The sequence below is a fragment of the Callithrix jacchus genome, chromosome 3 (genome assembly GCF_049354715.1).
Source record: "Callithrix jacchus isolate 240 chromosome 3, calJac240_pri, whole genome shotgun sequence".
Taxonomy (NCBI): Eukaryota; Metazoa; Chordata; class Mammalia; order Primates; family Cebidae; genus Callithrix; species Callithrix jacchus.
Genome location: NC_133504.1, coordinates 25,683,267 through 25,699,145, shown reverse-complemented (window position 1 = coordinate 25,699,145; position 15,879 = coordinate 25,683,267).

The window sequence follows — 15,879 nt, the reverse complement described above, 5'->3', positions numbered from 1 at the left end:
AATTGACCACATAATTGGAAGTAAAGCACTGCTCAACAAATGCAAAACAACTGAAATCATAACAAACAGCCTCTCAGACCATAGTGCAATCAAGCTAGAACTCAGATTACAGAAACCTACCCAGAACCGCACAGCTTCATGGAAACTGAACAAACTGGCTCTTGAATGTTGACTGGGTAAACAATGAAATGAAGGCAGAAATAAAGAAGTTCTTCGAAACCAATGAGAACGAAGACACAACATGCCAGAACCACTGGGACACATTTAAAGCAGTCTCTAGAGGAAAGTATATAGCAATAAGTGCCCATATGAGGAGAATGGAGAGATCCAAAATTGACACCCTATCATGAAAATTGAAAGAGCTAGAGGAGGAAGATCAAAAAAACTCAAAACCCAGGAGAAGACAAGAAATTACTAAGATCAGAGCTGAGCTGAAGGAGATTGAGACACGAAAAACCCTTCAAAAAATCAATAAATCCAAGAGCGGGTTTTTTAAAGAGATCAACAAAATAGACCACTAGCCAGACTGATTAAAAATAAAAGAGAGAACAACCAAATAGATGCAATAAAAAATGATAAAGGAGAAATCACCACAGATTCCACAGAAATTCAAACCATTATCAGAGAATATTACAAACAACTATATGCGCATAAACTAGTAAACCTGAAAGAAATGGATAAATTCCTGGACTCCTGTGTCTTCCCAAGCCTAAACCAGGAGGAAGCTGAAACTATGAATAGACCAATAACAAGGTCTGAAGTTGAGGCAGCAATTAAGAGCCTACCACACAAAAAAAGCCCAGGTCCAGACGGATTCACAGCCGAATTCTACCAGACACACAAGGAGGAGCTGGTACCATTCCTTCTAAAACTATTTCAAACAATCCAAAAAGAGGGAATCCTTCCCAAATCATTTTATGAGACCAACATCATCCTGATACCAAAACCCGGCAGAGACCCAACGAGAAAAGAAAACTTCAGGCCAATATCCATAATGAATATAGATGCAAAAATCTTCAATAAAATATTGGCAAGCCGATTGCAACAGCAAATCAAAAAACTTATTCATCATGATCAAGTAGGATTCATCCCGGGGATGCAAGGCTGGTGCAACGTACGCAAGTCTATCAATGTAATTCACCACATAAACAGAACCAAAAACAAAAACCACATGATTATCTCAATTGACGCAGAGAAGGCATTTGACAAAATTCAACAGCTCTTTATGCTAAAAACCCTCAATAAACTCGGTATCGATGGAACGTATCTCAAAGTAATAAAAGCTATTTATGACAAACCAACAGCCAATATCATACTGAATGGGCAAAAACTGGAAGCATTCCCTTTGAAATCTGGCACTAGACAAGGATGCCCTCTCATACCACTCCTATTCAATATAGTACTGGAAGTTCTAGCCAGAGCAATCAGGCAAGAAAAAGAAATAAAGGGTATTCAAATAGGAAAGGTGGAAGCCAAATTGTCTCTATTTGAAGACGACATGATAGTATACCTAGAAGACCTCATTGCCTCAGCCCAAAAACTCCTGAAAAGGATAAACAACTTCAGCAAAGTGTCAGGATATAGAATCAATGTGCAAAAATCACAAGCATTCGTCTACACCAATAACAGACTTAAAGAAAGCCAAATCAAGAGCGAACTGCCATTCGCAATTGCTACAAAGAGAGTAAAATACCTTGGAATACAACTCACAAGGAACGTAAGGGACCTCTTCAAGGAGAACTACAAACCACTGCTCAACGAAATCAGAGAGGACACAAACAGATGGAGAAACATTCCATGTTCATGGTTAGGAAGAATTAATATCGTGAAAATGGCTATACTGCCCAAAGTAATTTACAGAATCAACGCTATCCCCATCAAGCTACCATTGACTTTCTTCACAGAACTGGAAAAAACCACCATGAACTTCATATGGAACCAAAAGAGAGCCCGCATAGCCAAGTCAATTCTAAGCAAAAAGAACACAGCGGGGGGCATCACACTACCGGATTTCAAACTATACTACAAGGCTACAGTAATCAAAACAGCATGGTACTGGTACCAAAACAGAGATATAGACCAATGGATCAAAACAGAGGCACCGGAGGCAACACAACATACATACAACTATACAATCTTTGATAACCCTGAAAAAAACAAGCAATGGGGCAAGGATTCCATGTTTAACAAATGGTGTTGGGAAAACTGGCTAGCCATGTGCAGAAAGCAGAAACTGGACCCCTTCCTGACACCTTACACTAAAATTAACTCCAGATGGATTAAAGACTTAAACATAAGACCAGGCACCATAAAAACCCTAGAAGGAAATCTAGGCAAAACTAACCAGGACATAGGAGTAGGCAAGGACTTCATGAACAAAACACCAAAAGCATTGGCAACAAAAGCCAAAATAGACAAATGGGACGTATTCAAACTCCACAGCTTCTGCACGGCAAAAGAAACAGTCACTAGAGTGGATTTCGCAGTCTACCCATCTGATAAAGGGCTGATATCCAGAATTTACAAAGAACTCAAACAGATTTACAGGAAAAAAACTAACAAGCCCATTCAAAAGTGGGCAAAGGATATGAACAGATACTTTACGAAAGAAGACATATATGAGGCAAACAGTCATATGAAAAAATGCTCATCGTCACTGGTCATCAGAGAGATTCAAATCAAAATCACATTGAGATACCATCTCACGCCAGTTAGAATGGCGATCATTAAAAAATCTGGAGACAACAGATGCTGGAGAGGATGTGGAGAAAAAGGAACACTTTTACACTGTTGGTGGGAGTGTAAATTAGTTCAACCATTGTGGAAGACAGTGTGGCGATTCCTCAAGGCCTTAGAAATAGAAATTCCATTTGACCCAGCAATCCCATTACTGGGTATATATCCAAAAGAATATATATCGTTCTACTATAAGGACACATGTACACGAATGTTCATTGCAGCACTGTTTACAATAGCAAAGACCTGGAATCATCCCAAATGCCCATTGATAATAGACTGGATTGGAGAAATGTGGCACATATACACCATGGAATATTATGCAGCAATCAGAAATGATGAGTTTGTGTCGTTTGTAAGGACATTGATGAATCTGGAGCACATCATCCTCAGCAAACTGACACAAGAACAGAAAATGAAACACTGCATATTCTCACTCATAGGTGGGTGATGAAAAATGAGAACACATGGCCACAGAAATGGGAGTACTAAACACTGGGGTCTATTGGGGGGAAAAGGGGAGGGCCAGTGGGAGGGGGAGGTGGGGAGGGATAGCCTGTGGAGAAATGCCAAATGTAGGTGAACGGGAGAAGAAAAGCAAAGCACACTGCCATGTATGTACCTACGCAACTGTCTTGCATGCTCTGCTCATGTACCCCAAAACCTATAATCCAATAAAAAATTTAAGAAAAAGATACCAGAAAAAAATACAAATGCTTTTAATAAATATAAAAAAATAATAATAATAAAAGCTATTTGTGACAAACCAACAGCCAATATCATACCGAATAATCAAAAACTGGAAGCATTCCCTTTGACATCTGGCATTAGACATGAATGCCCTCTCTCACCACTCTTAGTTAATATAGTACTGGAAATTCTATCCAGAGAAATCAGGCAAGAAACAAAATAAAGGGTATTCAAATAGGCAAGGTGGAAACCAAATTGTCTCTATTTGCAGACGACGTGATAGTATACTTTGAAGACCCCATCATCTCAGCCCAAAAACTCATGAAACTGGTAAGCAAATTAGGAAAAGTCTCAGGACACTTAATCAATGTGAAAAAATGACAAGCATTTCTATATACCAATAACAGACTTAAGGAGAGCCAAATCAATAACGAACTGCAATTCACAATTTCTACAAAGAAAATAAAATGCCTAGGAATGCAGCTGACAAGAAACATAAAGGACCTGGTCAAGAAGAAGTACAAACCACTGCTCAACGAAATAAGAGAGGACACAAACAGATGGAGAAATATTCCAAGTTCATGTTTAGAAAAAATCAGTATAGTGAAAATGGCCATATTGCTCATAGTAATTTAGAGATGCAACACTATCTTCATCAAGCTACAAATGACCTTCTTCACGTAACTGGAAAAACCACCTGAAACTTCATATGGAACCAAAAGAGAGCCCACGTAGCCAAGTAAATTATAAGCAAAACGATCAGAGCAGGAGGCATCTCACTACTGAACTTCAAACTATACTACAAGGCTACAGAAATCAAAACAACATGTTACTGGTACAAAAACAGAGATATAGACGAATGGAACAGAACAGAGGCATTGGAGGCAACACAGCATATCTACTACCATACAATCTTTGGTAAACCTGACTAAAACAAGCAATGGGGAAAGGATTCACTGTTTAATAAATGGTGTTAAGAAAACTGGCTAGCCATGTGCAGAAAGCAGAAACTGGACCCTATCCTGACATTTTTCACTAACATTAATTCCATATGAATTAAAAACTTAAACATAATACCTGGCTTAATAGAAATTCTAGAATAAATTCTAGGCAAAACCATTCAGTACAAAGGAGTAGGCAAGGACTTCATTACCAAAACACCAAAAGCAATGGCAACAAAAGCCAAAATAGACAAATGGGACCTAATCAAACTCCACAGCTTCTGTACAGCAAAAGAAACAGTCACTAGAGTGAATTGGCAACCAACAGAATGGGAAAAAATTTTTGCAGTCTAACCATCAGAAAAAAGGCTGACATCAAGAATCTGCAAAGATGTAAAACAGATTTGCAAAAAGAAAACAAACAAGCCAATTTAAAAATGGGCAGAGGATATGAACAGACACTTTACAAAAGAAGACATACATGAGGCCAACAAACATATAATAAAATGCTCATCATCACTGGTCATTAGAGAGATGCAAATCAAAACCACATTGAGATATCATCTCACACCAGTTAGAATGGCTATCATTAAAAAATCTGGAGACAACAGATGCTGGAGAGAATGTGGAGAAATAAAAATAGTTTTACACTGCTGGTGGGAGTGTAAATTAGTTCAACCATTGTGAGAGACAGTGTGGCGATTACTCAAGGACCTAGAAATAGAAATTCCATTTGACCCAGCAATCCAATTACTGGGTATATATCTAAAGGACTTTAAATCGTTCTACTACAAGGACACATGCACACGAATGTTCATTGTAGCACTGTTTACAATAGCAAAGGCCAGGAACCAACCCAAATGCCCATCGATGACAGACTGGACTTGGAAAATGTGGCACATATACACCATGGAATATTATGCAGCAATGAAAAACGATGAGTTCGTGTCCTTTGCAGAAACATGGATGAATGTGGAGAACATCATTCTCAGCAAACTGACACAAGAAGAGAAAATGAAATACTGCATTTTCTCACTCATAGGCGGGTGATGAACAATGAGAACACATAAACACAGGGTGGCGAGCACTACACACTGGGTTCTAATGGGGGGAATAGAGGAGGGACAGTGGGGGGGCAGCTGGGGAGGGGTAGCATGGGGAAAAATGCCAGATGTTGATGAAAGGGAGGAAGGCAGCAAATAACACTGCCATGTGTGTACCTATGCAACTATCTTGCATGTTCTGCATATGTATCCTAAAACCTAAAATGCAATAAAAATAAACCATATTATCACTAAATTTAAATGGACTAAATGACCCTATTAACAGACACAGATCGGCACACTGGGTAAAAAGACGAAACCTACCAGTGTGCTGTATCCAGGAAATTTATCTTACATAAAGGATACAGAAAGCCTCAAAATAAAGCGATGGAGGAAGATTTGCCAAGCAAGCAGACCAAGAATTGCAGGAGTTGCATATCTAATCTCAGATAAAATAGATTTTAAACCAACAAAGATCAGAGAAGACATAGAAAGACATTACATAATGGTAAAAGGATCACTGCAAGAAGAAGAGCTAACCATTATTAATAAATAGGAACCCAATACAGGAGCACCCAGATGTACAGGCAAGTACTTAATCATTTAAAAAGAGACTTAGATTCCCACAGAATAATAATGTGATACCTTAACACTCCACTGTCAGTATTAGACAGATCAAGCAGACAGAAAATCAACAAGGATATCCAGGGCTTGAACTCAGATCTGGAGCAAGCAAACCTGATAGACATTTACAGAACTCTCCACCCCAAATTCACAGAATATACATTCTTCTCAGCACCACATCACACCTACTCTAAAATTGACCACATAATTGGAAGTAAAGCACTGCTCAGCAAATGCAAAACAACTGAAATCATAACAAACAGCCTCTCAGACGATAGTGCAATCAAGGTAGAACTCAGAATTCAGAAACCAACCCAGAACCGCACCGCTTCATGGAAACTGAACAACTGGCTCTTGAGTGTTGACTGGATAAACAACGAAATGAAGACAGAAATAAAGAAGTTCTTCGAAACCAATGAGAACGAAGACACAACATGCCAGAATCTCTGGGACACATTTAAAGCAGTCTCTAGAGGAAAGTATATAGCAATAAGTGCCCATGTGAGAAGACAGGAAAGATCCAAAATTGAAACCCTATCATCAAAATTGAAAGAGCTAGAAGAGCAAGATCAAAAAAACTCAAAACCCAGCAGAAGACAAAAAATAACTAAGATCAGAGGTGAACTGAAAAAGATTGAGACAAAAACTTCTCCAAAAAATCAATAAATTCAAGAGCTGGTTTTTTGAAAAGATCAACAAAATAGACAGACCACTAGCCAGATTGATTTAAAAAAAAAAGACAGAACAACCAAATAGATGCAATAAAAAATGATAAAGGGGAAATTACCATAGATTCTACAGAAATTCAAACCATCATCAGAGAATATTACAAACAACTCTATGCACATAAACTAGTAAACCTGGCAGAAATGGATAAATTCCTGGACTCCTGTGTCTTCCCAAGCCTAAACCAGGAGGAAGCTGACACAATGAATAGACCAATAACAAGGTCAGAAATAGAGGCAGCAATTAAGAGCCTACAACACAAAAAAAGCCCAGGTCCAGACGGGTTCACAGCCGAATTCTACCAGACACACAAAGAGGAGCTGGTACCATTTCTTCTGAAACTATTCCAAATAATCCAAAAAGAACTAATCCTTCCCAAACCATTCTATGAGTTCAATATCATCCTGATACCAAAACCGGGCAGAGACCAAACAAGAAAATAATACTTCAGGCCAATATCCATGATGAACATACATGCAAAAATCTTCAATAAAATATTGGCAAGCCGATTGCAACAGCAAATTTAAAAACTTATTCATCATGATCAAGTAGGATCCACTCCGGGGATGCGAGGCTGGTTCAACATACGCAAGTCTATCAATGTAATTCACAACATAAACAGAACCAAAAACAAAAACCACATGATTATCTCAATTGATGCAGAGAAGGCATTTGACAAAATTCAACAGTTTTTTGTGCTAAAAACCCTCAATAAACTCGGTATTGATGGAAGGTACTAAAAATAATAAAAGCTATTTATGACAAACCAACAGCCAATATCATACTGAATGGGCAAAAACTGGAAGGATTCCCTTTGAAATCTGGCACTAGACAAGGATGCCCTCTGTCACCACTAATATTCAATATAGTACTGGAAGTTCTAGCCAGAGCAATCAGGCAAGAAAAAAAAATAAAGGGTATTCAAATAGGAAAGATGGAAGCCAAATTGTCTAAATTTGCAGACGACATGATAGTATACCTAGAAGACCCCATCACCTCAGCCCAAAAACTTCTGCGACTGATAAGCAACTTCAGCAAAGTCTCAGGATATAAACTCAACGTGCAAAAATCACAAGCCTTCCTCTACACCAATAACAGACTTAAAGAGAGCCAGATCAAGAACGAACTGCCATTCATAATTGCTACAAAAAAATAATAAGATACCTTGGAATACAACTCACAAGGAACGTAACGGGCCTCTTCAGGGAAAACTACAAACCACTGCTCAATGAAATCAGAGAGGACACAAACAGATAAAGAAACATTCCATATTCATGGTTAGAAAGAGTTGATATTGTAAAAATGGCTATACTGCCCAAAGTAATTTACAGAATCAACCCTATACCCATCAAGCTACCTTTGGCTTTCTTCACAGAACTGGAAAAAACCACCATAAACTTCATATGGAACGAAAAAAGAGCCCACATAGCCAAGTCAGTTCTAAGCAAAAAGAACACAGCGAAGGGCATCACACTACCAGATTTCAAACTATACTACAAGGCTACAGTAATCAAAATAGCATGGTACTGGTACCAAAACAGAGATATAGACCAATGGAATAGAACAGAGGCATCAGAGGCAACACAGCATATTTACAATCATACAATTTTTGATAAATCCGACAAAAACAAGCAATGGGGAAATGATTCCCTTTTCAACAAATGGTGCTGGAAAAACTGGCTAGCCATGTGCAGAAAGCAGAAACTGGACCCCTTCCTGACACCTTACACTAAAATTAACTCCAGATGGATTAAAGACTTAAACATAAGACTTGGCACCATAAAAACCCTAGAAGGAAATCTAGGCAAATCCCTCCAGGATATAGGATTAGGCAAGGACTTCATGAACAAAACACCAAAAGCATTGGCAACAAAAGCCAAAATAGACAAATGGGACCTAATGAAACTCCACAGCTTCTGCACAGCAAAGAAACAGTCTCTAGTGTGAATCAGCAACTAACAGAATGGGAAAAAACTTTTGCAGTTTACCCATCTGACAAAGGGCTGATATCCAGAATTTACAAAGAACTCAAACAGATTTACTAACAAGCCCATTCAAAATTGGGCAAAGGATATAAACAGACACTTTACGAAAGAAGACATGCATGAGGCCAACAATCATATGAAAAAATGCTCATCGTCACTGGTCATCAGAGAGATGAAAATCAAAACCACATTGAGATACCATCTCACGCCAGTTAGAATGGCGATCATTAAAAAATCTGGAGACAATAGATGCTGGAGAGGATGTGGAGAAAAAGGAACACTTTTACACTGTTGGTGGGAGTGTAAATTAGTTCAACCATTGTGGAAGACAGTGTGGCAATTCCTCAAGGCCTTAGAAATAGAAATTCCATTTGACCCAGCAATCCCATTGCTGGGTATATTATTCAAAGGACTATAAATCGTTCTACTATAAGGACACATTTACACGAATGTTCATTGCAGCACTGTTTACAATAGCAAAGACATGGAATCAACCCAAATGCCCATTGATGATAGACTGGATTGGGAAAATGTGGCACATATACAGCATGGAATATTATGCCGCAATCAGAAATGATGAGTTCGTGTCGTTTGTAGGGACATGGATGAATCTGGAGAACATCATTTATCGCAAACTGACACAAGAACAGAAAATGAAACACCGCATATTGTCACTCATAGGCAGGTGATGAAAAATGAGAACACATGGACTCAGAGAGGGGAGTACTAAACACTAGGGTCTATTGGGGGGAAAAGGGGAGGGCTAGTTGGAGGGGGTGGTGGGGAGGGATAGCCTGGGGAGAAATGCCATATATGGGTGAAGGGGAGAAAGCAAACAAAACACACTGCCATGTGTGTACCTATGCAAGTGCATTGCATGCTCTGCACATGTACCCCAAAACCTAAAAAGCAATAAAGAATAAAAAAAAGAAAGACAACATTAGGCACAGAACTCTGAAACTTAAAATTAAAAAAAAAATCCCAGAGACATTTTTTCCCCTTCCTGTAAAAAGAAAAGAAAATCAAACACCACATGTTCTCACTGATAGGTGGGTGTTGAACAATAACACATGTACACAGGGAGGGTAGCATCACACACCGGGGTATGTCAAGGGAAAATAGAGGAGGGTCAGCAGGGTGTGCAGAGTTGGGAAGAGATAACATGGGGGGAAATGCCAGATATAAATGATGGGGAGAAAGTCACACTGCCATGTGTGTGTCTATGCAACAATCTTGCATGTCCTTCACATATACCCCAAAACGTAAAATGCAATTTAAAAAAATTTCACTGTTTCAGTCTAAAATCTCCTGAAACTGTTAGGGAACTTTAGCAAGTCTCAGGATACAAAATCAATGTACAAAAATCAAAAGCATTCATCTACACCAATAACAGACTTATGAGAGACAAATCAAAAGGAAAGGACATTTGTAATTTCTACAAAGAGAATAAAATACTTAGAAATACACAAAGGACCTCTTCAAGGAGAACTACAAACCACTGCTCAACAAAATAAGAGAGCAAAAGAGGGTGTAGAAGCATTCCATGTTCTTGGTTAGGAAAAATCAATATCATAAAAATGGCCATACTGCCCAAAGTAATTTTTAATATGAAAGCTATCCCCATCAAGCTACCAATGACCTTCTTCACAGAACTGGACAAAACCACCTTAATCTCATATGAAACCAAAAGAGCCCACAGAGCCACGTCAATTCTAAGTAAAAAGAACACAGTGGGAGGCATCGCATTACCGAACCTCAAGTCTACAGTAATCAAAACAGCATTGTACTGGTACCAGAAGAGATATATAGACCAATGGAACAGAACAGAGGCCTTGGAGGCAACACAGTGTATCTACAATCATTTGATGTTTCACAAATCTGACAAAAACAACCAATGGGGAAAAGATTCTGTATTTAATACATGGTGTTGGAAAAACTGGCTAGCCATGTGCAGAAGGCAGAAACTGGACCCCTTCTTGACACCTTACACTACAATTAACTGCAGATGAATTAAACACTTAAACATAAGACCTGACACCATAAAAATCCTAGAAGAAAATCTAGGCAAAACCATTCAGGACATAGGCGTAGGCAACGACTTCATGACCAAAACACCAAAAGCAATGGCAACAAAAGCCAAAATAGGCAAATGGGACCTAATAAAACTTTACAGCTTTTGCACAGCAAAAGAAACAGTCGTTAGAGTGAATCAGCAATCAAGAGAATGGGAAAAAATTTTTCAATCTACCCATCTGACAAAAGACTGATATCCAGAATCTACAAAGAACTAAATTAGTTTCACAAGAAAAAAACAAACAAACCCATTCAAAAGTGGGTGAAGAATATGAACAGACACTTTACAAAAGAAGACAAACATGAGGCCAACAAACATAAGAAAAAATGCACATCATCGGTGGTCATTAGAGAAATGCAAATCAAAACTACATTGAGATACCATCTCATGTCAGTTAGAATGGCAATCATTAAAAAATCTGGAGAGAGGGAGAGAGATCCAAGATGGCCGATTAGGAGCAACTCAGGATTGCAGCTCCCAGTGAAAGCACAGAGGGTGAGTGGATGCCGCATTTCCATTCGGATTTTTATTGTTCACAGACCAGGAGATTCCAAGGCAAAAGAGCCTCTCGGGTCGCCAGCATGTCTGGTTCGGCCAGCATGCCTGTTTTGGCCAGCACGGCTGTTAGGGTTGGTGCCCCAGCACAGTGATTCTCCATACAAAATACACGGGTCCAGGCACTGTTTTAGGTGGTGATTGAAGATCTGGGAAGGCAGAATTGCCCGTCCATCTGATTAAAAAGGGGACTGAAACAGGGAGCCAGGCCAGGAGATTCCCAGGCAAAAAAGCGCCACGAATCTCAGCACCACTGTTTCAGCTGGTGCAGTGGGTCACCACACAGGAAATCCAGAGATCCCCACATCTTTTCAACAGGCGACTGGAACACCTGGGAGAGAGTCGACCAATCAACTAAAAAAAAAGCTCTGAGGCAGTGAGCCAGGTGATCGAGCTCAGCTTATCCTATTCCCACATAAAAAAAGCAATTGGAAACACTCTAGGTTGAGCGTTTCACAGCAAGCAGAGCTGAACCCGGGAAGGTCCAGCTCTGTTGTGTAAGTGCGTCTGCCATTACCAAGGCAGTCCACCACTATGGAGGTAGTCCACCATGGCTGAGGCAGCCTGCCATTGCAGAGGCAACCCGCCAACATACAGAGAGTCCACTATTACAGAGGTGGGCCACCATTACTGAGGCAGTTTTAACTACACCCGTGTAAACGGGACTGCAGGGAAGTTCACACAGAAGACGTGCAGAGCCCACAGCAGCTAAGCAATGCCTCTGCAGGCAGACAGTGACTGGGCTGCCTCCTCGCTGGGTAGGGCAGCCCTGATAAAAAGCAGCACAACAAAAACTCATAAAGCCCTAACTCTTCATGACAGAGCACCTGGAAAAAGGGGGAGTTTATGAGTTCTGCTGCAGCAGATGTATACATACTTGCCCAGCAACTCTGAATGAACAATGGAGCTCACAGCTCAGCACTTGAGCTCCTATGAAGGACAGACTGTCTCTTCAAGCATCTCCTGGACCCTGTATATCTGAAGAGTCACCTCATAAAGGAGAGCTCAGACTGACATTTGGTGGGTAAGTTTCTGGGACAAAGATAGCAGCAGAAGAAACTAGCTTCAACCCTTACTATTTTGCAGCCACTGCAGGTGATCCCCAGGCAAGCAGGGCCTGGAGTGGACTTCAGCAGTCCTATAGTAGAGGGGCCTGACTGGTAGAAGGATAACTAAGAAACAGAAAGAAATAACTTCATCATCAACCAACTGGATATCAACTCAGAGACCCAGTTTAAAAGTCAACAACTAGAAAAATGACAGGTGGATATATCCACAAAGATGGGAAGAAACCAGTGCAAAAAGGATGAAAACACCCCAAACCAGAACGCCTCTCCTCTTACAAGAAATCACAAGTCCTCACCAGCAAGAGAACAATTCTGGAGAATGAGTGTCATGACTTGTCAGAATCAGGCTTCTGAAAATGGGTATTAAGAAAATACTGTGAGCTAAAAGAACATGTTCTGACTGAATGAAAACAAACTAAGACACTTGAAAAAATATTTGATGAAATGCTAATGAGAATAAACAACTTAGAGAGGAATATAAATGCATTGATGAAGTGGACAAACACAACATAAGAACTTCACAAAGCATACACAAGTATCAACAGCCAAATTGACCAAGCAGAAGAAAGGATATCAGAGGTTGAAGATCAACTCAATGAAATAAAATGAGAAGGCAAAATTAGAGAAAAAAGAGTAAAAAATTTTAACAAAGTCTGCAAAAAATATGGGACTATGTGAAAAGACCTAATCTATGTTTGATAAGTGTACCTAAATGTGACAGAGATTGAAACCAAGCTAGAAAATACACTTCAAGATATTATCTGGGAAAACTTCTGCAACCTAGCAAGGCAGGCCAATATTCAATTCCAGAAAATACAGACAACACCACAAAGATATTTTTCAAAAAGAGCAACCCCAAGGCACATAATTGTAAGATTCAGCAGGGTTTAAATGAAGGAGAAAATGGTAAGGGCACCAGAGAGAAAGGTCAGGTTACCCACAAAGGGAAGCTCATAAGACTCACAGCAGATCTCTCAGCAGAAATCCTACAAGCCAGAAGAGAGTGGGGGGCAATATTCAAAATCCCTAAAGAAAAGAACTCTCGACCAGAATTTTATATCCAGCCAAACTAAGCTTCATAAGTGAAGAAAAAATAAATTCTTTGCCAACAAGCAAGTACTCAGAGACTTCATGACCACTAGGCCTGCTTTACAAGAGCTCCTGAAAGAGAAACTAAACATAGAAAGGAACAACCAGTACCAGCCACTCCAAAACATGCCAAATGTTAAAGAGCATTAACACAATGAAGAAACTGCATCAACTAATGGGCAAAACAGCCAGCTACCATCAAAATGGCAGAATCAAACTCACACATAGCCCTAAAATGTAATTTTAGCCCTAAATGTAAAATGTAGTTTTAGCCCTAGATGTAAATAGGCTAAATGCCCCAATCAAAAGTCACAGACTGGCAAATTGGATAAAAAGTCAAAACCCATCAGTGTGCTGTATCCAGGAAATGCATTTCACATGCAAGGATACACAAAGGCTCAACATAAAGGGATGGAGGAAGATTTATCAAGCGTATTGAGACCAAAAATTGCAGGAGTTGTAATTTTCATCTCTGATAAAATAGACTTTAAACCAACATAGATCACAAAAAAGAAAGAAGTACATTACATAATGGTAAAAGGATCAATGCAAAAAGAAGAGCTAATGATTCTAAATATATATGGACCCAATACAGAAGCACCCAGATACATAAACCAAGTTCTTAATGACTTACAAAGAGACTTAGAGTCCCACACAATAATAATGGGAGATGTTAACATGCCATTGTCAATATTAGACAGATCAATGAGACAGAAAATTAACAAGGATGTCCAAGACTTGAACTCAGAGCCTGGACCAAGCAAACCTAATAGACATTTACGGAACTCTCCACCCCAAATCCATAGAATATACATGCTTCTCAGCACTACATCACACCTACTCTAAACTGACCACATAATTGGGAGTAATTCACTCCTCAGCAAATGCAAAAGGATAGAAATCATAAACAACTGTCTCTCAGACCACAGTGTAATCAAGTAACAACTCCGATTTCAGAAAGTAACTCAGAACTGCACAGCTTCATGAAACCTGAACAACTGGTTTTTGAATATTGACTGGATAAACAATGAAATCAAGGCAGAAATAAACAAGGTCTTCAAAACCAAAGGGAACAAAAACAACATATGAGAATCTCTGGGACACTTTCAAAGCAGTCTCTAGAGGAAAATATATAGCAATAAATGCCCACGTTACAAGCAAAAAGAGATCTAAAATTGACACCCTATTATTAAAATTGAAAGAGCTAGAGGTGCAAGATAAAAAAACACTCAAAACCTAGCAGAAGACAGGAAATGACTAAGATCAGAGCAGAACTGAAGGAGATATAAACACAAAATCTCTTCAAGAAATTAATAAATTCAGGAGCTGGGTTTTTGAAAAGATCAACAATATAGACAGACCACTAGCCAGATTAATAAAAAAGGAAGAAAATAAACAAATAGATGCAATAAAAAACAATAAAGAGATTATCACCACAGATTCCACAGAAATTCAAACCATCATCAGAGATTATGACAAAAAACTCTATGTACATAAACTTGTAAACTTAGAAGAAATGGATAAATTCCTGGATACGTCCCTCCTTCCAAGCTTAAACCAGGAAGAAGCTGAAACTCTGAATAGAGCAATAACTAGGTCTGAAGTTGAGGCAACAATTTAGAGCCTACCATCCAAAATAACCCCAGGTCCAGACACACAAAGAGGAGATGGTGCCACTTTTTCTGAAACTATTCCAAACAATCCAAAAAGGGGGAATCCATCCCAAATCATTTTATGAGACCAACATCATCCTGATACTGAAACCCGGAAGAGACTCAACCAGAAAAGAAAACTTCAGGCCAATATCCATGATGAATATAGATACAAAAATCTTCAATAAAATACTGGTAAGCCGAGTGCAGCAGCACATCAAAAAGCTTATCCACCATGATCGAGTAGGCTTCATCCCAGGGATGCAAGGCTGGTTCAACATATGGAAGTCTACAAATGTAATTCACTACATATACAGAATGAAAGACAAAAGGCACGTGATTTTCTCAGTTGACACAGAGAAGGCCTTTGGCAAAATTCAACAGCCCTTTATGCTAAAAACCCTCAAGAAAATAGGTATTGACAGAACATATCTCAAAATAATAAAAGCTATTTGTGACAAACCAACAGCCAATATCATACTGAATGGGCATTCCTTTGAAATTTGGCACTAGACAAGGATGTCCTCTCTCACCACTCTTATTCAATATAGTAGTAGAAGTTCTATCCAGAGCAATCAGCCAAGAAGAAGAAAAAAAGAATATTTAAATTGGAAAGGAGGAATTCAAATTGTCTCGATTTAGAAGACCCCATCGTCTCAGCCCAAAATCTCCTGAAACTGATAAGCAACTTCCGTAA